General features: G+C 50.2%; 1 protein-coding gene across 2 annotated transcripts in view; it reads right to left on the bottom strand.

The window, feature by feature from the left end:
• Positions 1–16037, bottom strand: part of RAB7A (RAB7A, member RAS oncogene family) — a 69381-nt gene extending 53344 nt beyond the window's left edge. Inside the window, exon 1 of one of the 2 annotated variants that reach the window (XM_065884897.1) lies at positions 15809–16037. The gene's annotated coding sequence lies outside the window, so the exon portion shown is untranslated. The remainder of the gene's footprint in view (positions 1–15808) is intronic. The other variant, XM_065884898.1, reaches the window with a different exon arrangement.
• Positions 16038–25426: the final 9389 nt, after the last annotated feature.

Below are 25426 nucleotides of genomic sequence, written 5' to 3'. Positions count from 1 at the left end.
CTGGTCCGGAACATGCCACATGTGGCGGAGCAACTAAGCCCGTGCGCCACAACTACTGAACCCCACGCACCAAGAGCCCGCGAGTCGTAACTACTGAGCCCGCATGCCACAACTACTGAAGCCTGCACACGGAGCCCGTGCTCCTCAACAAGAGAAGCCACCTCAATGAGAAGCCCACGCACCACAATGAAGACCCAGAACAGCCAAAACTAAATAAATAAAATAAAAAAAACAAAACGCCAGTTTTGAGGCAATTAATTTGTACCAGTGGGTAAGCCGGAGGATACGACGTGAAAAACCAATGTGCTAACACCCAGCAATTCCTACCAAACAAGTTCCTCCAACAATAACAGGAAAACTGCACCAAGAGCTGGCCCTCAGGGGCCCTGAGCGTGACATCATCACCGATGAGCAGCAAGGGGAAGCTGGGAACCTCTCCGTGTCACCGGAAGCTGATACAGACAAGGGCAGCGCAGCACGCAGCACTGCCTGGGCATCTTTGGTCCCTCCTTTCTTCGGGAGCACTTTGCCCTGCTTCCTTCCATCCGACTCCACTGCGCGTGCCCCGCCCAGCCCCCAGCTACCCAACACCTGCCCAACAAGCTCTCCTGCTTTCACAGCCACAGCCGTCGTCAGGCGCTTCACGCCCCAGCTATTTCAGCTGCAAATCCTTTCACCCAGAATGATCTCCTCTGCGTTTTCTTGTCCTTTCCCTTTCGACATGTAAGTATGGATAGGCTGCCATGAGAAAATGGGATTAATGGGAAAATAAGAGTACCGCAAACCTGCTTTCAGTCCCATCACGTACTTGCTACCTGGGCTCTCAAATAACACAGCTGAAAAGCGCAAAGCCCAGCGGCCCTGAAGTCACGTGCGCAGTGCTGCACACCAGGCCCGCTCTCGCACTGCACGCAGTCCCGATCCTCCCGCCTCGCGTTTTCAAGGCCTACCACCCCCTCAGTCAATCAGGCCCAGAATCTCACAGCCTGCTTCCAGGTTCCGCACGTCAACATGTTTGGAAGGTCACGGGTCCACTTCTCTCCTCCCCTCCATGTACTTCTCTCAGCCAAAAAATGACCCAAGTAGGGAAAATACTCTGCCCCTACTTCAAAATACATATTCAGAATACATTAAATACATACCAGACAGACTTACACGTATTATTAATGGACCTTCTAAAATGTAGTTAGATTTCTTCTTTTAAAGCGGTACAGAACCAATTATGCTTCCATTATTAGGTTGAAGCCTATGAAATGTCAGTTTTGAAAGTCAAAACCAAGCAATGAAAGGGTTCACGGTCATGTCTAGGTAGGAGGGATTGAGAGGAGACACAGACTGTTTTCCAGTTTCCTTCTGGACTGATCAAGTGCATCATCGCCTGCTCACCTGTCCGGAAGCCTCCTATCAAATCGGTTTTCATATGACATCGTCCCCTCTGTAGGTAGCTCTTCAAGTGTCACACAGCCAAAAGGAGGCCCCCCCAGGACAGGAGCCGCCTCCCCACTGGGCACTTCCCTAGCGTGGCACCGGCCGGGCGTAGCCTTTGCAAGCTCAGGCGTCTACAGACCGCACTTCCACCCCTGCACCACGGAGACAGGAAGCGAAAAACCAACTTAGTTCTCAGATTTGGACACACAGTGTTTGATTCTGGCCTGTGAACAGCTACAGGTGAAGTTATTGGTTGACTGTGTGCCCAGAGAGGGGGTACATGGCAGGACCGGCCCACATGAGCTCCTCCTCTCCCGCCCTGACCTGCCCCCACCCCCAGGACTCTTGATTACGGAGCCTCGCCTCTCCACTGGGCTAACAGGGGTCCTGGGCACCAAGCTTCACCCTCCTCCCCTCGCAGACCGTGGGTACCTGCAACACAGGAGACCACGGACAGGACTTCATATCACAACATGCACAAATGACGAGCTACACCTTTAGAAGATAACAAGCAAGAGAAAAAAGAAAGAACTGGTTGACCCAGTGTACTTTTTCTGTCAAAAAGGTAATTGTTAAAAAAAAAAAAAAAAAAAAAAAAAGGTAATTGTTTTTCACAATTCAGACAGCTAACATTTCCTCAAAAGCCCTGAAAATAAAGACTGGCCCAATGGTCTACTCTTTATCTGTGAAAATTAATTAGTAAAAAGAAACATTTTAATGCATGCCAAGCCTGGCACATTCTTATGGAATCTGCTATGAACAACCCCCCACTAAGAAAGACAGAGAAATCTAACTTGTCAAAGTTAGACAAGAACAGTCAACAATAAAAACCCGTCCAGGGGACTGCCGGTCCAGTGGTTACAACTCCACACGTCCACTGCAGAGAGCACGGGTACTATCCCTGGGTGGGGAACTAAGATCCAGCACACCACGCAGTATGGCATGGCCAAAAAATAAATAAAATTTAACAAAAAAAATCCATCCAGAGTGCCGATTATGAAGTAACTGTATGCTCAAATACTGCAAGAAAAGACCAGAGATGGCAAAACGTGAAATGCTTAAAAGCAACATGAACACAGTTTAAAACCCAATACTTGCTTTCCAACCCATTACACAAGGCAACAGGGATACATACAAGGATGAACAGATATGTACATCACCACCCAAACCCAAGGCTTTCCGGGGCTCAGTACAGGTTTTCTACTGTTTGTACAAGCCCTTCTGTACGGGAGCTTGTGGCGTGGTAGGTGCTCCACAAAACCTGCTGACTGAACAAGCAAGTATACGGTGTTTGCCCCAGACACACGGCAGGTGGACTGGAGGTAGCTCCTTCCCCCTACCAGGGCATCTTAGGAAAAGGCTTCCTCTAGATTTCCTGATAAATGAATCTGCCTGACAAACTGATCAAGGACAGGACAAGCGCAGGAGGAGCACCAAGTTAATCAGAAGCAAACAGGTCTTTGAGCACAGCTTCCACAGAGTTCTGTGAAAGAAGGAAAACTGCCTAATTTATGAAAACGTATCATGAGGCAGAGAAGCCAGGAAGACAGCGGCACTGTCCCAGAAACAACGGAACAGAAGCGTTCACAAAAGACACGTGTAGATGAGAAATCAGTGTGTGTGATAAAAAAAATTTTCTAGTCAGTGAGGAAAAGATGAAAATACAATGAAATACTGAGGCAACTATGCATTTGGAAAAAAAGAGTCTGACATCACATCATACAGAAGAATTCCAAACGTGCTAAGTACTAGGAAAAAAATAACCATTGTTTTTATTGTCCTAGGAAAGGAGAAGGCCCAAGTATAATATGAAACCCAGAAAACAAAACAAATTGACAGACATGACTACAGGAAAGTTTTTATACTACAAAAACACAGCATCAACCAAACCAAGCCAAAAGAAACAAGCCAGGAACACTGCGACATGAAAAAGCGTTGATATTCTTCCTATATAAAAAATATTCTTACTGTATAAGAAATATTCTTGATACATATATATGTTTTTTGGGGGGTTTTTTTTGCGGTATGTGGGCCTCTCACTGTGTGGCCTCTCCCGTTGCGGAGCACAGGCTCCGGACGCGCAGGCTCAGCGGCCATGGCTCACGGGCCCAGCTGCTCCGCGGCATGTGGGATCTTCCTGGACCGGGGCACGAACCCGTGTCCCCTGCACCGGCAGGCGGACTCTCAACCACTGCGCCACCAGGGAAGCCCTGTTTTTATTTTTAATAAATTTATTTATCTTTTATTTCTGGCTGTGTTGGATCTTCGTTGCTGCACGCAGGCTTTCTCTACTTGCGGTGCGCGGGCTTCTCATTGCACCGGCTTCTCTTGCTGCAGAGCACAAGCTTAGCTGCTCCGCGTCATGTGGGATCTTCCCGGACCAGGGCTCAAACCCATGTCCCCCGCATTGGCAGGCGGATTCTTAACCACTGTGCCAACATGGAAATCCCTTGCTATATACATTTTGTTTGTTTGTTTGTTTGTTTTGGAGGTGCGCGGGCCTCTCACTGCTGTGGCCTCTCCCATTGCGGAGCGCAGGCTCCGCGGCACGTGGGATCCTCCGGGACCGGGGCACAAACCCGTGTTCCCCACATCGGCAGGCGGACTCTCAACCACTGCGCCACCAGGGAAGCCCCGCTATACAGTTTTTTAAAAACCCTCACCTGAGCTTTCAAGAACAAAAGCCAATTCACAAAAGAAAAATGGCTAATCTTTTAAGTTTAATCCATTTATCAAAGAAATGGAAATGTTAAACAATGAGGCACCATTTAAATTTTCCCCACTAGTTAAACTGGCAAACACTAAGAAAACTGACAATTGGCAACTATATAAATAGAATTCTCCAACTACAAATATTAAGTACGCAACCTTCCTGGGGGTACTATGGTAATGAGTACCAAATTTTACCTACGTATGACCACTATATCTCAGGGAAACTACCAGGTAACTGGACAAAGATAAACAGTAAATAATTCTGTGACAGAGAAAAGGTAGAAGTCCCCGAAGTGTTCATTGAGAGGACCGTTAGCCTGCGCCAGCAGCAGCAGCACACAGCCACGAGCGACAGCAGGCACTGACACGGATGGGTGCTGAGCGAAGTCTTTAACGAGCAAGAGACACAGAGTGTGCACTGTATGACCCCCTTAAACAGAAAAGCGTAAGTCTGGAAGTACGGTCACCAACGATCGGAAGGATGACAGAGCACCGTTCACTTTAAGACTGCTACACTGCCTCTGTAATTTAGAAACAAGTCATTCTAGGAAAAATCTAGCCACCTAGCAGTGAGGTTCCCCCCCGCTCCTCTAAAGAAGTGAATGAGCAGGGCTCCACATAGGTGACAGCTTCTCCGTGGCTGAACGGGTCCTTTACGTTTCCATGATGTCATCTTGCCAATTAGGATACTGCAAACGCCACTGCAGTATGAGCAAGAGCCGAAGAAGATGAGAATAGGGAGGATCCTGTGGGCACTTAGTCCCCCCGATCCATGGGAGATACGGGCAAACCCCAGTGGATGCCTGGAACCACACATAGCACCCAACCCTGTTCATTTTGTTCTCCCTATACATACACACCTATGATAAAGTTTAACTTTCAGTCAGGCAAGCAAAGAGATTAACAGCAATAACTAATAACAAAACAGAACAATTTAACAATATACTGTAATAACATACGAATGTGGTTTCTCTCAAAATGTCTTACTGTACTGTACTCGCCCCCCCCCTTCTTGTGACTGAGAGGATGAAATGGCGTCCCGCCGCTGCTGGCCTTCTGACTACACACCTGAAGGCGGACCACCGCCTGGAGCGATCCCAGATGGTGGGGCCGTGGCGGTGTCAAGGCCTGGGCGTCTGGAGCGGAGAACGTGGACAGTTGGGGATTCCAGGTGGGAAGGAGCGAGATTTCATCATGCTACTCAGAACAGCACGCAATTGAACGTTACCAGTTGTTTACTTCTGGAATCCTCCATTTAATATTTCTGGACCACGGTTGACCGCAGGTAACCGAAACTGCAGAAAGCGAAACTGGGGATAAGGGGGGACCAGTGTACTCTCATTTTCCAGCAGTGGAAACTGAAGCTTAGCAACTCCCTTGAGATCCATCCCGTGGCCCTGCTTAAGGAAGCCTCTACAATCTTCCGGCTTCTGGTCCACCAATTTCAAACAAGGTGAGGAATTTTCAGCAGGGAGCACAACAGATGTGTTTGTGTATGTATCTATCAAAAGCCACTCGGGGAACGTATTTTTAGTTCTTTCTTACATATGGTTACCTTTGGAGGGAAAACATAAATTAGTCTAGGATCTGGGAGTTCCCTGGTTGCCTCGTGGTTAGGACTCAGGGCTTTCACTGCCGCGGCCCGGGTTCAATCCCCGGTCCGGGAACTGAGATCCTGCAAGCTGCACAGTGCCCGCCCACCACAAAAGGCTTATTGGTTTAAATAAATAAGTCTGGGAATTTACCCTAAGACCCTCTCCTAGAGCAGGTAGAACACCTATAACATGTGTTTAAGACACACATATACAGGTGCCAGGGTTTCAGTGAAAGGTGGGAATATGATGGGAAAAACTTAGGAAATGAAGCTGGTGGTGCCTGAGCAAGGCAGGACGCCAACACAGAACACGGAGATGCAGGGGAGTGGCAGGAACCGAACTGTAGGAAGCAGAGCACAAAGTGCGGTCAGGAAAAGGTTAAATACAGCAAGTCAGGGCAACACAGGGTCTGCATCAAAAGGACAAAGCCAGGAAGACAAGCTGGAGACAGTTCGTGTAGAAAAACATAGGGTTCTGCGCCAGGGAAGGAATGGGACCTAAGGACCTCTTCAAGACTATCCGGTAGCACTTCACAAGAAGGATGGGGGGGGGGGGGGGGGCTGGGCGAGGGTACTGAAAATGTAGAAGGCAAGGGAGGGCTCACACTCAAACGTTCCTTTCACGCCTACTTCGTGCAAATCGAATTGAGATTATCCCACTTATCATTTAAAAGAAATAAATTTCTTACGACAGGAAGCTGATTTGTGAGAGATTTATGGGCAACTTGGTATCTTCTTTGCGTTTAAATTACTGGCTAACGGAACAGGAATCTGCAGATGAGGCACCTTCCCCCAGCAGCTCTCGCCCACGGAAGCCAGCCACTGTATTTCCAACTCTGTGCTTTCCAAGTCAAGCGCCTCTTGATCCCTTGTGCAGTGTGACTCACTCTAACCAGTGAGCTGCGAGCAGGAGTGACGTGTCATCTCTGGGCTGGAACACTTAGTCACGGGAGCAAGACCCTCCAGCAGTTCTCCTTTACTTTGCCAAGACAGCCAACGGCGTCCCACACTGTTGCGGCTGCTTCTTCAGCTGGAGTAAGGATGACACAGAGCCCCTGGAAAGTCCATACTGGACACGCTGGCCTTTTTTTTTGTTTTTAGCTGTACGTGGGCCTCTCACCTCTCACTGTCGTGGCCTCTCCCGTTGCGGAGCACAGGCTCCAGATGTGCAGGCTCAGCGGCCATGGCTCATGGGCCCAGCCGCTCTGTGGCATGTGGGATCTTCCGGAACCGGGGCACGAACCCGCGTCCCCTGTATCGGCAGGCGGACTCTCAACCACTGCGCCACCAGGGAAGCCCCCACGCTGGCCATTTTGAGATTATTTGTTACTACAGAAAAACCCAGCCAATTCAGTCAGATGCTGCTGGAAAACTCACTACCTGGAAATTTACATTTCAAAAGAAACAGACTAGTCAAAGCATCCCTCTTTTCAAAAACACTTTAAAAGAACACTTAAAAAAGATCACTAAAGTTTACAAAGGCTATTCTCTTCCATAAGGTGCTATTCTGGGCTTCCCTGGTGGCGCAGGGGTTAAGAATCTGCCTGCCAATGCAGGGGACACGAGTTCGAGCCCTGGTCCGGGAAGATCCCACAGGCCCGCGGAGCAACTAAGCCCGTGCGCCACTACTACTGAGCCTGCGCTCTAGAGCCCGTGAGCCACAACTACTGAAGCTCCTGCGCCTAGAGCCCGTGCTCCGCAAGAGAAGCCCCGGCAATGAGAAGCCCGCACACGGTGACGGAGAGTAGTCCCCGCTCACCGCAACTAGAGAAAGCCGGCGCACAGCAACAAAGTCCCAACACAGCTAAAAATAAACTAATTTAAAAAAAAAAAAAGTACTTGTCTTTAAAAAAAGAAGGCGCTATTCTTCTCAGCATTCTTGGGGTTAAAGACACATCTGCCAACCTGGAATATGGAGCGCTAGTCGGGATACTGAGCATGTTCTTTCAGGCTGCTCTTGCATCTGAAAAAATATTCTGACAAGGCAAATGCTGCCGCTTAGTTTGAACTTAGAAGTGAAGCATCAACAAGGTAACCATTAAGCTCTACAAAAAGTAAAGAGATTATCTGTCTGTGTGTATATATATACTCTGTTCAAGGTATCAGATTCATGTGTGGGGAGGGGAAAAACTAAGCCCACCTTCTCAAAGTTCCTTGGAAAGCAATTCTTGTCACGAGGACTTTGCAGCCCCTGGATCAACAGATTCTTGACTATGATGCTCCCACTGTCCTAAATGTAGGTGCCAAACCAAGAGCTAAGAGTCTGTATTCACAGACCACGATGACAGTGCCTTTTTTTTAATTTGTTGGTAAGACAGAATGGAAAACGAGAGTTACACACAACTATTTTTCAATAGTTTGAACGTTTGATATGAACCCTAGATTATCTCAGGCATTTAGCCAATAAAACATTGCCCATAAACTGGTAAGAAGTGTCCACATGGGCTGAGTGGCTCAAGAAGAAAACCAAGCTAACTGCTCTCTTTCTCCAGCCCATCCCCCCAAACCAGCTCTTACTTTTAACCTGTGTTAAAGGCATTTTTGAGCAAGTACCTCTCTGAAGGTTTAAGCATGCCACCTGTATTTCAGTCCTAGCCCCACTCATCCCTTAATGTGTTTCTCTTTAGGTAAACTATAAATCCATAACTGGGACAGCATCAGTCTTACCCAATAGGATTGTGACGATCAAGTGAAAGGATTACGCCCTATCCTAGCACCACCCAGTGAAGTACCACTTTGTTAAACATAAATCCTTCAACATGGCACTGGAGTTCGTCCCCTCCCCACCACAGTCTGGCCCCCGTACATACTGCCCTTCCCCAATGTGAGGTACCATAGTCCCTCCATCTGCCCTACGTTCCCCCACCTCGATTCGTTTGCTATGCCATTCCCTCCAACTACAATGGCTTTCCCAAGTCTCTCCTCCATATCAATTCATCCAAAATCTACTCAGCACCACCTAACCCAGTCATTGAACACTTCCAGCATTTTTGTGACTCTCACCTGTCTTGTTTTTACAATTATTCCTAAACCTCCAGTGTTTTTTATTTGATACTCCCCACAGCTGTCAGCAGTATTTTCTTACAGTAGACAATAAAACTGTGTCAAATGAACACAGAACACATAATTTATCATTCAGGAAGGCTATCCATATTAATCAGTGGCCCAGAAGCAAAACTTACATGCTACAGATAGTAAAACAGTGTCCAAAGTGAGAACTGGAAAAATATTTTTAAGTTTACTGAGTAATATTTCAAGATCCATGCCAGAATAATGATTCATCCCTGCCCTCAAGGAGATTCGAGTGGGGAAAGGGCAGGGGCATGTAATATTATTCCCATCAAACCGAGGTCTACAGTGGATGCACAAAGCTCAAGAGCACGCAGCCAGAAGGCGGCTGGTCAAACACCAACTAATACCTAAATGGTCAGTCAGAACATGCAAAACAGACCCAGTCCTAGCACGTGTATGAGGGAATCCAAGTGTCAGACGGAAGAACTTCAGTGAAAGCACTCTCTACCATGGCTTGATTTATACCCTGCAGGTGACACTTTGAAGCCAATTCCATCCCCAGGAATGAGTCCAGATTATAAATGCAAAAACTAACCCATAAGGGCAACTAAGGGGGGCTAACTGTTCACTAGACTGAAGTCATTCTGCTTTTCTATCCCCAACGGATTTAAAAAGCATTTACAAGAGGCAGTCTCAAGTTATGACACATATGGCTCCAGAAACAACCTCCCCACCCCCTCAAGGATTCCCCATGCTGGTACCGGAGGGAGATACGATGCTAGCACCACAAGGGCAAAATGAAAATAAGCGTCAGCAAAGATGTGGAATGTCTGGAACTCTCACATACCGCTGATGGGAGGGTAAAGCAGTATACAGCTTCGGAAAGCTGGCAGCGTCTACCGAGGTGCAGCATATACCGTTACGGAATGAATTTTGTCCCCCACCCCACCCCCCAAGAATTTACGAAGTCCTACCCCCTGGTACCTCAAAATGTCAAAATATGACTGTATTTGGAGACGGAGCTCTCAAAGGGGTGATTAAAGTTAAACGAGGTCATGAGGGTGGGCCCTCATCAGACTGGTGTCCTTGGAAGAGGAGGTTAGGACACGGACCCCTATAGAGAAAAGACCATATGAGGTCACAAGGAGAAGACGTTCACCTACAAGCCAAGGAAAGAGGCCTCTAAAGAAACCAACCCTGCCAACACCTCGATCTCGGACTTCTAGGCTCCAGAATCATGAGAAAATGAATTTCTGTTGTTTAAGCCACCCAGTCTGTGGTATTGGTTATAGCAGCCCTAGCAATATACAGATACACATGCTAAAACTTTCCACTCCTCAGTATTAACTTATGGAAATGTGTGCATACAGTCATCAAAAGACAAACCCAAGAATATCCATACAGCATTTTTTTTTTTTTGGCCGCACCGCATGGCACGTGGGATGTCCCTGACCAGGGGTTGAACCCGTGCCCCCTGCAGTGGAATCGTGGAATCTTAACCACTGAATCACCAGGGAAGTCCCGATACAGCATTATTTTTACCAGCCACAAACTACAAGCTACCCAAATGCCCATCAATAAGTTAATAAAAACACTACGGTGTATCATATAATCAAATACTACTGAGCAATGAAAATGGAGTTACCACTGCACCCAACAGAAAATCTCACAGGCAACAATGACTCAAAGAGACAGATACAAAAGGATACACAGTGTATGATTTACACAAAGTCGAGTCAGACAAAATTAAACTACAGTGTTAAAAATCAGCAGGAGGAGGGACTTCCCTGGTGGTACAGTGGGTAAGACTCCAAGTTCCCGATGCAGGGGTCCAGGGTTTGATCCCTGGTTGGAGAACTAGATCCTGCATGCATGCCATGACTAAGAGCCCGCATGCCACAACTAAGACTGAGCGCAGCCTAAATAAATGAATGAATATTAAAAAAAAAAAGGTAAATGGAAAACTAGAACAGTATTTTAAAAAGCAGCAGGAGGGGATGACAATGACCTGAAGGAGGCACTAGGGGGCTTATTTCTGAGTTTATGAGAACTCTCGAAGTTGTTCTTTTATCTGTACGCTTTTCACATGCCCTACTGCAAATTCACAGTTCACTAACATGTAGAAATGACAAGTTGCAACAACCTACTGACCCACTGTCACCACGGCCAAAAACCTCATTATGGTACCGAATGCATCAGGTTCTTCACCTGCTGCCACTAAACATCTGAAAAATCCAGCTAGTCTCCGGATCCCAGCTTCCCACCACTGAGTGTTTATCTGGAGGGGTCCCACGAGTCAAAGGATCCAAAGAATATCCAGGGCCCTCCAAAGTTAATCTCTCATACCATACTTTAAAAATTGAAACTCATTAAAGTATACATTCATAAGAATTAAATAACCAGTTAACACTCCGGTCTGCCTCAGAGTAGTGAACTGAATTTTTCTTCTTTTTACTTCTGAATTTTCCTAGCTTTTTTTTTTTTTTAAAGAAATGGCTTATTTAATAATCAGCAAAAGAGAACTGTCATTTTAAATAAAAAACAGTGGAAGAAAGATACGTTTTTATAAGGAGTCAAATGCTGAGTGCTTTACAGCAATCATGAATAATCAAAAAGCCAGGCTGGTGCATCAGGAAGAGCCTCAGCTGTGTTTCAGGAGACCCAGACTAGCATTAGAGTAGCCGGGCCACCGGAGCACCCAGGCTCGGCCACCCTCTTAAGCCTGCAGGGCTGCTGTGAACACCAGCTGAAATCCTATGTGAACTGTTAAGCACTAGGCAAACATTAAAAAACACTGAAAGACAAATACCACGTAGGAAAAGTTTCTACAAAACATGAATGCAGACTTCCCTGGCGGCGCAGTGGTTAAGAATCCGCCTGCCAAGGCAGGGGACACGGGTTCGAGCCCTGGGCCGGGAAGATCCCACATGCCACGGAGCAACTAAGCCCATGCGCCACAACTACTGAAGCCTGCATGCCTAGAGCCCGTGCTCCGCAACGAGAAGCCCGTGCACTGCAACAAAGAGTAGCCCCGGCTCACCACAACTAGAGAAAGCCCGCACACAGCAATGAAGAACCAATGCAGCCTAAAAGAAATAAATTAATTAATTAAAAAAAAAAAAAAAAAAAAGAACGTTCTTTAACAACCATCGACTGAACAGGACAGGTTGGAGGACTTTAACGTGGCTCTTAACCTGTGGGTTACCCAAACGACCCAGAGTTATTTCTGGGGTCCCTGGCGTGTAAGTACACAGAGAACTGTCGGTAGCCTGACTGAATAGCACATGTAAGAGGCATTATTTTTCATAAAGTCTGTGCTGTTACAATCAGGTTTTTTAAAGGTTAATTCATAGTAGCTTTGTTGTGTACTCTCAAAACAACTCAAACGGTAATAAATTTTTAAAGTTAAAACTGCATACCAAGATTGGAAACCAACGATGTAACTTTTTACTTCACAATGGAAATTTTAAAGTATTCCCTAACTGAGCTGAGCTTAAGTCCAGGAAAGGCAGTAGTAAGAGCAAGCCCTCTAGCTGTGAGGGGGGCGGGAGACCAGAGAAGGCTCTTCCCTGCACCTGGGGACGGGCACACACGCAAGGCCACTTGAGAGCCAAGCAAGGTCCCTGCCTCCCTTGATGGGCTTGCTCAAACGTGCTCTGTGCGGACAGCAAGCAGTCCTAGACAACCAGGATATGGACAACAGAATCAGTGAGACTGATCTCCGCGGCAGTGACGACATCACCAAAACAGAGAGCCCCGGGCGAGGCCTGAGATCCCCTGCATTAAGCCCTGCATCTTCAGGGAGATGAACAAGGCCAATACTGCATGTCACCACTGGAACCAACTCCCAAGCTCTCTTCCTCCCCCATGGAGACATTCTGCAAGTAGCTATTCTTAAATTGTTTTTGAAATCACAGCCTGGAGTACTAAAATTGAAACTAGTCGGAGACGGTGCTAAAAAGCCTGTTCTGATTTCCCGCACCGCGTCACTTTTACTTTTGATTCACAAATCACACTAACCACTCCGCCATTAACAAGTTTTAAAATATAAGTGCAAACTATTTTTCTGTGTTTAATGCCATATGCGGGAAGGAAAAAGCAGAAAATACAGGGAAGGTGCGAGAGCAAATAACTGAAGAGATCAACACATTGCAGCAAACTGCAGACAGAAGCACACAGCTCTAGCAGACGGCAGTCACAGACGCAGGTGTGATCACGCAGAGGAATAAATGCCGGGAATACAACCGCCACCTTACAGGGGAGACAGGAAGCAGCAGAAAGCCAGGAGCAGCGAAGTGGGGGGAGCTAACTTCCCCAGCTCCAGCCTCCTTCAGGGATGACATCAGTGCCAGGTGACCCGCCGTCTGGGCCTCATGCAGGAGGACTCCTCCAGACTTCCCCGGAACACCCGGACTCCAACTCCCAGACCAACAGCCTGGTGAGTTCTCCTTAGCCGTATGTGAATTACGTAGATGGAGAGCCAGACAACTCATGACAGTAATAATGGTAAACATTTACGTCAAATCTCAGAGAGAAATAGTGCATAAAAGGGCTCTCCCACGTGTGTGGCCTGGGCTTGCTACACCTTTGCATAGAAAGGCTAACGCCAAACCGAAGGGCAAGGATGTTCTCAGGGCAGGTCCCTTTGGAAATTTATTAAAAGCTAATCAAACAACCCAAACGTTCTGCTTCGCCTGGTGGTGGGGTCAGGAACTGGATTCAAAGCCACACCGTACTATAAAGCAATGCTCTTTGTTTATGGGGTCTAGGGCAGGGGTCAGGCCTGGCTGGCACCAAGAAATATTTTTGCTCCACGAGGTTGCTAACAATTACCTGAAAAACTGTCCAAATAAAGCTGTTTTAGAGTATCTTCTACATTCCATTCCCCCTTCTGTTTGTCTACTCCTGAAATTCTACCACAAATGCAAAACTCACATCCCCTCTTAAAGAAGGGGAACCAGAGGACTTGTGGGACGTGGGGTGGCGGAGGGTTTTATCTAGGATGATACTGGTACTGAGACTGGGAGGCGGCACATGAAACTTCCACTGTCGGCTAAAGCAGCAGCCCCAGCCCGCCAAGCGCACCTCTGCTCAGACAGCCCCCGAAGCGGACATTCGCTCTGTAAGGTGACAGTGACACCAACCCCCTCTTCAGCGAACAACAAAAAATGCTGGAGAGCAAAAGGTAAAACAAGTTTAGAGATGAAAATTACCCTTCAAAACACACGACCAATTTAGAAACTGTGATATTATCTTCTACGAACTCTCTTCAAAAGCAAACCAAATCAAACGCTGTTGTTAAAATGAACAAGGCTTTCAAGTTACCCAGAACACCGTGCTGCCTGGATTACTCTGAATGCACTTGCTGAGATGAAAAATAACTCCTCTCTACAAAAAATCTCAAATTCTACCGCCAAGCCATTCCACAAGAGAATTCCTGGCCATGGTCACTCACCATCTTTAAATTCCTTGAGGATAGGAACCAGGCCTATCTCCCTGAGTCAACAGGCAATGCCTGATACATGGTAGATACTCAAAACATCTGATGAATGGATGAAACAATACTTAAGGCTACCACACTTAATACCCACTTAAGGATATCAGGCTGGGTGACAAGGTTTAAAAAAAAAAGAAAAGAAATCAGACTACAACAGGGCTTGGACAGGATCTTCAGGAGAAGTACTCACAACTCACTTTCCAGTTCTTAGACTCAAATCTGAACAAACTCTCCTAAGTCTGAAGAGAGAAGCACACCAATAGAAGACTTTATCAATCCATGGATGAGAAGTCATGCGGGGAATCAGCTGCTTCAGTCACAAGGAAGAGACAAGAGCCTGTTCTTTTGGAATCCAAAGAGAAGATACAGTATTTTCAACAGGAAAGAACCACATGGCAGGACTGCCAGCCCAACTCATTTGACAAAAGACGTAGGTAACAAAAACTTTCAAACCTCAATTGAGTACTCTGCTATGATACTGGAGCTCCCAGTTTACAGGCACTACACTACTTACAAACAAAAAAGTGCGCTAAAACTCACAACTGCAAATGTAATATGTTATGGTTTTAAGGCAGAACTAATGGCACCAGAAAAGGCTTCCCAAATGACATCACTAGAAAGAAAGGAGGCGGAGAGAGACAGATACCAGGGGGCAAAAGACACTTCACAAGCTTCAGGGGCATCAGAAAGCAGTACAATCCAGAGGCCGAGCACAGTGCTCTGGCGTCTGGGCGCCTGGACTCAAATCTCTGCTCCATAACTTATTAGTTCTGCGACCTTGGGCAAATGACTTAACCTCTCCGATCTTCCATTTCCATACCTATAAGTAGGCACAATAATGGTACTTGAGAAGTCTATTCTGAGAATTAAATACAATAATCGGTGCAGAAATATTGCCACGCTGCCTAACATGCAGTAACCGCTCCAATGTTTGCTACTGTTATTTTCAATTTTCCCAGTTTTGCGAACCATTCCTTTCGGGGAAGCCCGAACTGAACGCCCTAAGCGGGCCCCGCCGCGGTCCGAACCAAACACAGCTCTGCACCCAGCCACCGTCTCTCCCCCAGCAAGTTTGGAAACTTCTTCCACGCCTCACCGTAACGTCTTTGTGATAAAAAGCTCCCAGTCGCGGGAGCCCGAGGCGCCCGAGGGAGCCCGGGACACGTGACCCGGGTCTCCGTGGAGTCGCGGCGTCGGGGACCCTCATCCGCATCGGTAGGACCGGACGGCGGGCACGCGGCTCTGCCTGGCACCGGAGCAGGGTGGGCGGCGCCCCCGCCGCTGGTCGGCCGGCCCCCGCCCTCGGCCGCCGCCCCAGTGCCGGGCCGCCCAGGCCAGGTCGCCCTGGCCGTCTCGGGCCGGACGCCCCGGGAAACGGGCGTGCGCGGCGCCAGCCGGGGTCACACCCGGCGACCTCTGACACCCCCGCGGACGCTCGGCCGGCCTGACGCCGGGCCCGAAGACACGGAGCTCCCCAAGAGGCCGGGCCGGGCCTGCCCAAGACACGGACGGCGCGCACCGGCGACCTAGGGCCGGGAGGGGGATGGGGCCGGGCCGCCACTTACCGCGGCCGCTCCGCTAGGCTCCGGGCCGGGCGCGTCGCGAGGGGTCCGCCGAGGAGGAGACGAGGGGTCGACAGGAGCGAAGGAAAGTCCGAGCTCCGATTCCGGCGGGCTCCTCGGCCTGTCCAAGCTCCCAACGCCGCCGCCGCCGCCGCCGCCGCCGCCTCGGGCTTTATGGCCAAGACTCCGGCTCCGCTCCCACTTCCGCCACCGCCGCCGCCCCGAGCGGAAGTACCTGTCACGAGACGCTCGACGCCAGGGCTGCGGGGGAGGAGCCCCGCCTCTACCGTGCGTCAAGTTCAGCCGCCTCGGGCCTGGGCCTGGGTCACGTGGCCCAAACATGTCTGCCCCCAGTGGATGCGGCCATCTTTGAGGCCCGGCCGGGAGCGGGGTGGCGCCATGCTGGACCCACCCACCGATGCCTCAGACCCTGAACTTAACACCAAAAGAGAAGCAAAGAAATTGAACCCACTAGAGCTCTGCGGAGGGCGGGGCACCCTACCCAGCTCCAGCTCCACCTGCACACATTAGAATCTACTCAGAACTTTGGCTCCATCTTCAAAAACATGCTCCTCTCATAGCCTTTTCTTATTGGTTCATGCAAACTTCATTCTTTTGGTTGCTGGATACGAAAACTTTGGAATCATTCTTGATCCCCGTAGTGGGTTGAATAGTGACCCACCCTACACATCCTGGAACCCGTGGGTGTGACCTGATTTGGAAAAAGGGTATTTGAAGGTGTAATTAAGGCTCTGGAGAGAGACCATCCTGGATTACCATGGGGGGGGGCCCTAAATCCAATGACAAGTGTCCATATAAGAGACACGGAGAAGAGAAGGCCACGTGGCGATGGAGTCAGCGGCTGGAGTGAGTAGCCACAACCCAAAGAATGCCAGCAGCAAGGGCGGGGAGAAACGGTGTTGAGTTTAGACTTTTGTATTTGAGAGAACATATTTCTGTTTTTTTTTGGTTTTGGGGTTTTTTTGCGGTACGCGGGCCTCTCACTGTCGTGGCCGCTCCCGTTGCGGAGCACAGGCTCCGGACGCGCAGGCTCAGCGGCCATGGCTCACGGGCCCAGCCGCTCCGCGGCATGTGGGATCTTCCCGGACCGGGGCACGAACCCGCGTCCCCTGCATCGGCAGGCGGACTCTCAACCACTGCGCCACCAGGGAAGCCCATTTCTGTTGTTTTAACTACCAAACTTGTGATGATTTGTGACAGCAGTTCTAGGAAACTAACTCAACTCCCCTTCTCTCGGACCCCTCATCCACAAGCTTCAAAAGATATCCGGAATGTGACTCCCCCTTTCCTGAACCGCCATCATTTCTCACCTGGATTATGGCAACAACCTTGGTTTCCTGCTCCCACCTCATTCCCTATCCAGTCTTAACACAGTAGCCAGAGTAATTCTATAAAAATGTCAAACCATGTCATTCTCCTGCTCAAACTATTCCCATAGGTCAGAATAAAAACTAAAGGCTTTACAAACAAAAGGTCCTATCCTGGGAATTCCCTGGCAGTCCAGTGGTTAGGACTCTGCCCTTTCATTGCCAAGGGCCCATGTTGGATCCCTGGTTGGGGAATTAAGATCCCGCAAGCCGCCGCCAAAAAAAAAAAAAGTCCTGACCCCTTAGATACTTCTCGGACCTCATCTCCTTCTAACATCCCCTCTGATCAGTCGGCTCAGACTACACTAGTTTAAGAAAAGAGAAGGCACACGTGTACCTAAAGCCTTTGCAGTTGTATTTCTTTCGATCCGGACAGTTCTTCCCTCAGATATCTGTATGGCCACTCCCTCACTTTCTTCATGTTTTGACTTAAATGTCATCTTCTCAGCTAGAATGGCCTTCCCTAAATAAAACTGAAGTTCCCCTTCCTATCACAGTAGACATAAAACATCCACTTGCTATCTCCCTTCCTGCTTTCTTGTTTCTTCATATTGCTTTCTTGCTTGTTTACTGTCCCTCTCCCCCACTAGAATGGCAGTTCCGTAAGGGTAGGGATTTTGTCTGTTTCATTCATTGCCATATCCTTGATTACAACAGTGCCGGGGCACAGTAGATGCTCAGTGAGTACCACTTATAGAGTATTCAGGGCAATGCAAGTTGGAAATGGACTCCGAAGCCAAGAATTATGGTAATTCCACCCCACTCTGCAGCCATTCAAGATGCTAGGCTTAAAGGAACAACTAGAGAACACAGAAAAAGGCAGAGCACAAAAATAAAAAGAGACCTGTGAACCCCCAGTTTTCTAAGAAGCAGACCAAGATGGCTATTCAAATGCAAACATGGCTATTTCTCATGAAAAAGAAAGGACTACTCCGAAGAAACCCTTCAGCCAAGAAGGTGGAGTCAGGAGCTGCAGAGAACTATTCCCAAGGAGCAGGATTGGACCCTTATCAGAAAACTGACAACATGTGCCTAACTGGATTTCAAAATTGCTGTGACCCAGTCGTAGCTATGTCACTCCTGTTTTTCCCCTTTTGAAAAGAAGGGTCTGCTCCGGTTGTCATATGCTTGTCAACTCTGTTTGTTGGCTCTGTGCTGTGGAGAGTAGAAAACATTTCCGTAGCTCACAGGTCTTCAGATCAAGAGAAACATATTCAAGAAACTGTTCTTGAGGAATCACAGGAACTTCATCTCCTGAGGGGCCTCATTTGCACCAGGACCTGATTTACACAAGATCCACTGTGAGCCAATGATGTACTGGGATGAGATTTTTAGGGCCTCTGGGAGGAGGTGAGCATATCTGGCACACAGGAGAACTAGACAAAATCTGTGTCCTGAAGGTAGACCACGGTAGATTAAAAAAAGTGGTAAATTCTTTGTTCCTCCTTCCTTTGAGCTGTGGAATCTACTTCCCTTCCTTTTGCATTTGGGTTGGCCTTACTTTTTTTTTTCCTAATAAATTTATTTTTGGCTGCGTTGGGTCTTCGTTGCTTTGCGCAGGCCTTCTCTAGTTGTGGTGAGCGGGAGCTACTCTTCGTTGCGGTGTGCAGGCTTCTCATTGCGGTGGCTTCTCTTGTTGCAGAGCACGGGCTCTAGAGCGCAGGCTCAGTAGTTGTGGCTCACGGGCTTACTTGCTCCACAGCATGTGGGATCTTCGCGGACCAGGGCTCGAACCCATATCCCCTGCATTGGCAGGCGGATTCTTAACCACTGCGCCACCAGGGAAGTCCCTATATTATCTTTAAGTTTTAACTATGGGACTCTATTAACTACCAAATATTTAAATTAGGGAATTCCCTGGTGGTCCAGTGGTTAAGACTCTGTGCTCCCCATGCAGGGAGCCCACAATCGATCGATCCCTGGTCAGGGGACTAGATCCCCGCACGCCTCAACTGAAGATCCCGCACACGGCAACGAAGACGCCGCGTGCCGCAACTAAGACCCGGTGCAGCCAAATAAATAAACTAAACTTTTTTAATTAAAAAATATTTAGATTAAAAAAAGAAATCCACAGAGTGATAAGTGGGATGCAGGCGATAAGATGGGCTTCTCGGACAGTGAGGGAGGGTGGAGGAGAGGTGATATTCGACACAGGTGGTGAGAAAGGCTCCCTAAGGAGGTGACATTTGAGCAGAGAGACCTGTTGACAAGATGGAGCGACCCTGCTGAGATTACCTGAGCAGAAGGTGTTACTGGACAAGGGAACAGCAGAGGCAATAGCTTTGTGCAGAGACAAGGTGTCCTGTTCAAGTGTGGTTGGGCAGAATGAGGAAGGGAGAGAGGGAAGAGAGGGGGTGGGGAGACGGGCAGAGCTGGCTCACGCAGAATCTCATGGGTGGTGGGAAGGCCTTTGACGTGTGTGTTGCGTGTGAGGAGAAGCCCGGGCAGGGTCTGAAGCAGAGCGTGTGCGTGTCTATGTGTGAGGTGTGTCTCCCTTCACAGGCTGCTTCACTGCGGCCCTTCCCCTGTTCCCACGGCAACCCATGGCCCGTCCAGGCCCGCCGCAGCCCCAGGATACTGCTTGCTTGATGTCTGCTGATTCATTCCCTCCTCGTCCAGCCTGGGGACCAGCACCTGCCCTGGCCTGCCTCAATGGCCCAGCACCCGCTGGGTACACGTCTGACCACTTCAACGCAGGGTCAAACGTTGAATTTTTCTATGTGGTGCAGCTTTGCATGATTGATAAAGTTCTCTGAGATTTTCCATTCAAACACAGATGGTTTGGCTCAAAGGTTCCACCCCTGGCAGTTTTCACTAGCCCAGGAGTTAGTCTTCCCTTGTTGGTACTTGCCCTGAGCCCAGCGCTCAGCCAGAGCCCTGTGCCTTTGAGGTGCTCTCCCGAGCTCCCTGGGCCCCGGTGTCCTCGTTCTGAAATGGTGTTGATGAGCCCGCCTCTCTGGGTCACTGTGGGACTCGCACGTGAAAGTGACTTCCAAGGTGCTCCATCACATGTGGGGGAGACCAGAGTTACATGTCGGTTTCTGGGTGGTGGCTTCAGGCACTTTTCTTTAAGATGTGATCGCTCATCCATTCATTCAAAAGTAATTAGGGACTGCCACAACTACTGAGCCTGTGCTCTAGAGCCCGAGAGCCACAACTACTGAAGCCCGCGTGCCTAGAGCCCGTGCTCCGCAACAAGAGAAGCCACCGCAATGAGAAGCCCGCGCACCACAACGAAGAGTAGCCCCCGCTCCCCGCAACTAGAGAAAGCCCATGCGCAGCAACGAAGACCCAACACAGCCAAAAATAAATATATTTTTTTAAAAAATGTAATTAGGGACTTCCCTGGAGGTCCAGTGATTAGGACTCTGCATTTCCACTGCAGGGGGTGCGGGTTCGATCCCTGGTCACGGTACTAAGATCCCACATGCTGCACAGCACAGCCAAAAAAAAAAAAAAAAAATCAGCTTCCAGGTTGACCACAGGGACACAGAGATGAAACAGCCCAAGTCCCTGAGCTCCAGGAGGTGCCGGTGGGCTGTGTGTGTGTGTGGGGGGGGGGGGGAACACCCACAAAAAGACAACCACACATCACACTAGACCCTGCTTCTCCGACAACTAGCCACAGGCCGCTTTCCAGAGCCTTCCTGCCCACAAGGCTGCACTGCAGCCCTCTGCCCACAGTGACCCTTTCACGGACGGGCACTCGAGCAGCTCCAGAGCATCACGGTCTTTTTTGTGGGGTGGAGGGAGCAGACCTGTTGGGAGAAAGAAGACTTTTTTCCCAGGAGAAAGAGTCAGCCAGGCCTAGACTTGCTGGGGGCTTCCTGCCACCTGGAGAGCGCAGCCCGTGTGCGGCAGAGCTAAAGTGGGGCGGCAGGGACGCGTCAGAGGGACACAACCAGGGGCGCTTCATCCAGAGATGCTCCAGTCCTCCCTGTCCCCCAGCCTCTGCCACGTGCTTACTGGGGAGCCCCAGCCGCTCTGGGGCTGGTCTCCATGGAGCTGAGCAGCTGCAGGACCCAGGTCCTACCTGCCTAGAAGCTCAGAGGCCTCGGCTCCCCTAGTAACCACAGCCCAGAAACGTAGGTCGTGGACATCCCCACCGGGAAACTGGCCAACAGGACGGACGCCGGAAGTGAGGGGCTGAGAGGAGAATCTGCTTTCACCTTCCCACCTTCCCCAGTGGCTGTTCCTAACGGCCTTCCTGGGGACGGCGCGTGCGAATAAGTTTGTCAGAATTAGCAAATAAAAATACTGGTACTAAAACGTCGTCTGTGTTCATCAGAATTCCCACGTGGCAGCGTCCTGTGTCAACCTGGCGGCGGTCCTTGCTGAGCATCACGCCAGCGTAACACTCACCTCGCACTTCCCTCCCGCTCCCCACCTGGTCTGCCGGGTCCTGAACCCGGGCGTAAAGTAGCAGCATGTGAAGCTGGGCCTCGGGCTCTGTTTTCCGGGGAGCTGAGGTAAGACAAGGCAGTTCAAGTAGATGTTTGTCACTTGCATCCAAAAGAGCCCTGGTGACAACTCAGCCTCAGTTTCCTCTTCTGTGGCACGAGGATGACAACTTCCGCCCCACTCACAGCCCAGGATGGACGAGCACGTCAACGACCTTAGGAGGGGCGAGGTGGCCAGGCCAGAGGCAAGGCGTCAGTGCAGCCACTGCTGGAGAGCTGCCCCACTACCCCAAGTCAACCGGCTGGGAGGCAGGCGCTGTGCCCTCAGCAGCTGTGGCCCTCCCACGTTCTCTCCCATGGGCCGCGTCTCGGTGGGTGCCCCTTCTCGGGGTCACTGCGCCTGACTCTTTCAGACTCTGTGCTTCAGATTAACAAGCACTGTGGGGACGGGGGGCGCCCGCCTCCACCCGTCGTTCTTCCTATGCTGTGCGTTGAAGCCCTCCTGGGGCTCCATCCTGACAAGCTGTGGGTGTCTCGTCCTGCCTTCACCTGACCAACACGGGCCCCCTGTGTGCACCTTGCATCCCCCTGGAACGGCCTTCAAGGCCCTACATCATCTGGCCTTTGTATCTTTCATCTATTTATTCATTCAACAAACGTAGCTTGAGCACTTACTGCGTGGCGGGCACTGGAGAGACAGCAGAGAACAAAACAGACAAAAATCCCTGCCTCCATGTAACCTATATTCTAGTGGCAGACACAGAATTTCACCATGTAAATAAGTGAAATATATAGTATATTAGGCACTTCCCTGGTGGTCCAGTGGCTAAGACTCTGTGCTCCCAATGCAGGGGGCCCAAGTTCGATCCCTGGTCAGGGAACTAGATCCCACATGCATGGCACAACTAAGAGTTCGCATGCCACAACTAAGGAGCCCGCTGGCCGCAACTAAGAACCGGCTCAACCAAATAAAGAAATAAAATATTATGGTATATTACATGGTGATAAGTATGGGGAACAGAAACAAAGCAGGGCAGTGGGTGGCGAGTGGCCCCGGCCCCCGGCCTCCCTGTCTCCTGGGATCAGGCCCCTCCTGCCGCACCAGCTTCTTCCGGCTCCCGGATACACTGAGCTTGCCCCTGCCACTGCCCATCCAGCTCCCCTGGCCCAGACAGTCCCCCCTGCCCCCGTTTCCAAGATCTTCTCCGGGTTGGGTCCTTCTTACCACTGAACTCAAATGACACTACAGGGAGGCCCTCACGGGTCAATATAACCTTGTTACGTTGTTACATTGTCTCCAAAGTCACCTCAATGAGCAAGGATCCCCTGTAATTATTCGTTTCCTTGTTTTATGGGGAAATTCTCCCTCCTCCTAGAATTCCCCCTTCCTGAGAGCAGGGACCTTGTCTACCTGGTTTGATGCTGTGATTTCAACGCCTGGAACAGTGCCTGGGACATGACAGACACTCAGCGAATATTCACTGAATGACTAACAAATTCATTGCTCTCCCATCCCCCTACTCCTCTCCTTTCACATAAAGAGTTCCCCCCTTTCCTTTAAGGCTAGTTCATCAAGAATATATTAGTAGGGACTTCCCTGGTGGTGCAGTGGCTAAGAATCCGCCCGCCAACGCAGGGGACACGGGTTTGAGCCCCGGTCCGGGAAGATCCCACACGCCGTGGAGCAACTAAGCCCGTGCGCCACAACTACTGAGCCTACGCTCTAGAGCCCACGAGCCACAACTACTGAGTCTGCGTGTCGCAACTACTGAAGCCCACGCGCCTAGAGCCCGTGCTCCGCAACAAGAGAAGCCACTGCAATGAGAAGCCCTCGTACTGCAACAAAGAGTAGCCCTGGCTCTCTGCAACTAGAGAAAGCCCGCACGCAGCAATGAAGACCCAATGCAGCCAAAGATAAATAAATAAATAAGTTTTTTTTAAAAAAGAAAATATTGGTAAACACACCGTCACGGTACTGTGTTACAGAAGGCAACCCTACCTGCTATAACAAATAGGCCTCCAAAGGAGTCAGATCTCAAACAAAACAGAAGCAGGCGGCTTTCCTCCACACACTGACGTGGGGACCGGGCTCGTTCCCCCCTGTGGCCACACCATTCCCAAGGGGCTTGCCATTGTCCAGATAGAGCTGGTAGCAGGGGCAGAACTTTGTGGAGATGGCACATCTTCTTCTTAATGCCTGGGTATGCAAGGGACACATGCCACCTCTGCTCGTGTTACTTTGGTAAGAGCTAGTCATGCTGCATACCTGGATGCATGAGGACCTACGAAACAGGGGCCCAGGTGAGGCAACAGCTGTGCACTCCAGAAGAGGGAGAGCAAACCTCGCTGGGGAGCTGTCTGCCTCTGCCACTGGTACAGCGTGGTGATCGCTGGGTATAGGAAGTGAAGGAGTGAGGGCGGCCCAGGAGAAACACCTGAGGTAGCCTGGGAGACAGAGTAGTCAAGGAGGGCTTCCCAGAGCCGGAGGTGCTGCGGTGACTCATGAAGGATGATTAAGAACCTGCTGGGCCAAGAGGAAGGCGACGGCTTGGGAGGGATAGCTGGGTGCAAACGTTTAGAGAAAAGAGAGCGCATGACATAACTCATTCCAGAAATTGCTGACGGCTTAGTGTTCCTGGAGAACAGAGTTCAAGGGAAGGAAGCAGGAGCAGTAAGGAAACTCACGCACAAAGACTGGGTCGTGGTGGGTCGTGAATGCCTTTGATCCAGAGGTCAACAGGGCCTTTTCCTGTTTTCCTCGTATTGACAGCCAAGGTCTAAAATTGAGGGCAAAGAGCATGGAGGATCTGACACTTCGGATGACTAGGACATCGGCTGAGACGGGGGCGCACAGGCACAGAGAAGCGGCAGGACTGGCCCCGCCACGACGGCTCCCCTCCTCCCCTACCCACACAAGCAGCAGCAGCAGAATCGTGGGCAGAGGGGACAGAGGGAATTCTTGCAGTCACAGGGCCGCTGAGCCCAGAGTACTGGGCTCCCCCTCCCCAGCCGTTGCCAAGGTGAGGTGTAAAGCTGGGGTGGGGGAAGCAGAACGGACTGGCATCTCATTCCCCAAGGGAACCTCTGCGTCGTGGGCAGCAGATGTGTGGATCCTGCCTTCTGCCTTCCTGGCAGGGACAGGAGAGGGGCTCAAAGAGGAAGCTGCAGGGCGGCTGCCTGCAAACCTGCGTGGGTAAAGCCACTAGGCAGGCCTTTCCCAGAGTCAAGGGGTTGGTCCAAAGGGCAGCAGGCTTGAGCCTCTGTATCAGCGATCTACTACTACAAAACTAAGCACTCCCAAACCTGAGGGCCATAAACTTGGGGTCATTTCTTATCTCATGATCCCTGTGGGCCAGGAGGTCAGACTGAAGGTCACGTGCGTGACTTATCTCTACTCCGTGCTGTCTGCGGCCTCAGCTGAGAGCCGCGAAGGATGATCTGAAGGCCTGCCTGGGGCTTGCTCACACGCTGGCCGACTGGTGCTGACCAATAAGCTTATTTCCATAGGGCTGTTTGTGTCCACACAACACGGCAGCTGGCTTCCCCCTGAGAAAACGATCTGAAGGACTGAGGTAGACGCTGTAACGTCGGATAGGCCCGAGCCCCTGAAGTCCTATGTCATCACCTCCACAGAACTCAGCTGGTCACACAGGTCAGCTCCCATTCGGTGGGAGAGGGGACCACGGAAGGACGTGAACCCCCGCGGTAAGAATCACGGGGGCCAACGTGGAGGCCGGAGACCACAGCTCTCTCACTGGCTCCGCAGCCAGGAGGGCTGGCCTGAAGAGGGGCACCTGAAGAGGATGAGCCAGGGGGGCAGGAAGAGTTCAAAC

The sequence above is a fragment of the Phocoena phocoena genome, chromosome 10 (genome assembly GCF_963924675.1).
Source record: "Phocoena phocoena chromosome 10, mPhoPho1.1, whole genome shotgun sequence".
Classification (NCBI taxonomy): domain Eukaryota; kingdom Metazoa; phylum Chordata; class Mammalia; order Artiodactyla; family Phocoenidae; genus Phocoena; species Phocoena phocoena.
Note: the sequence above shows the minus strand (reverse complement) of the source record. Positions and strands in the feature narration are given on the sequence as shown.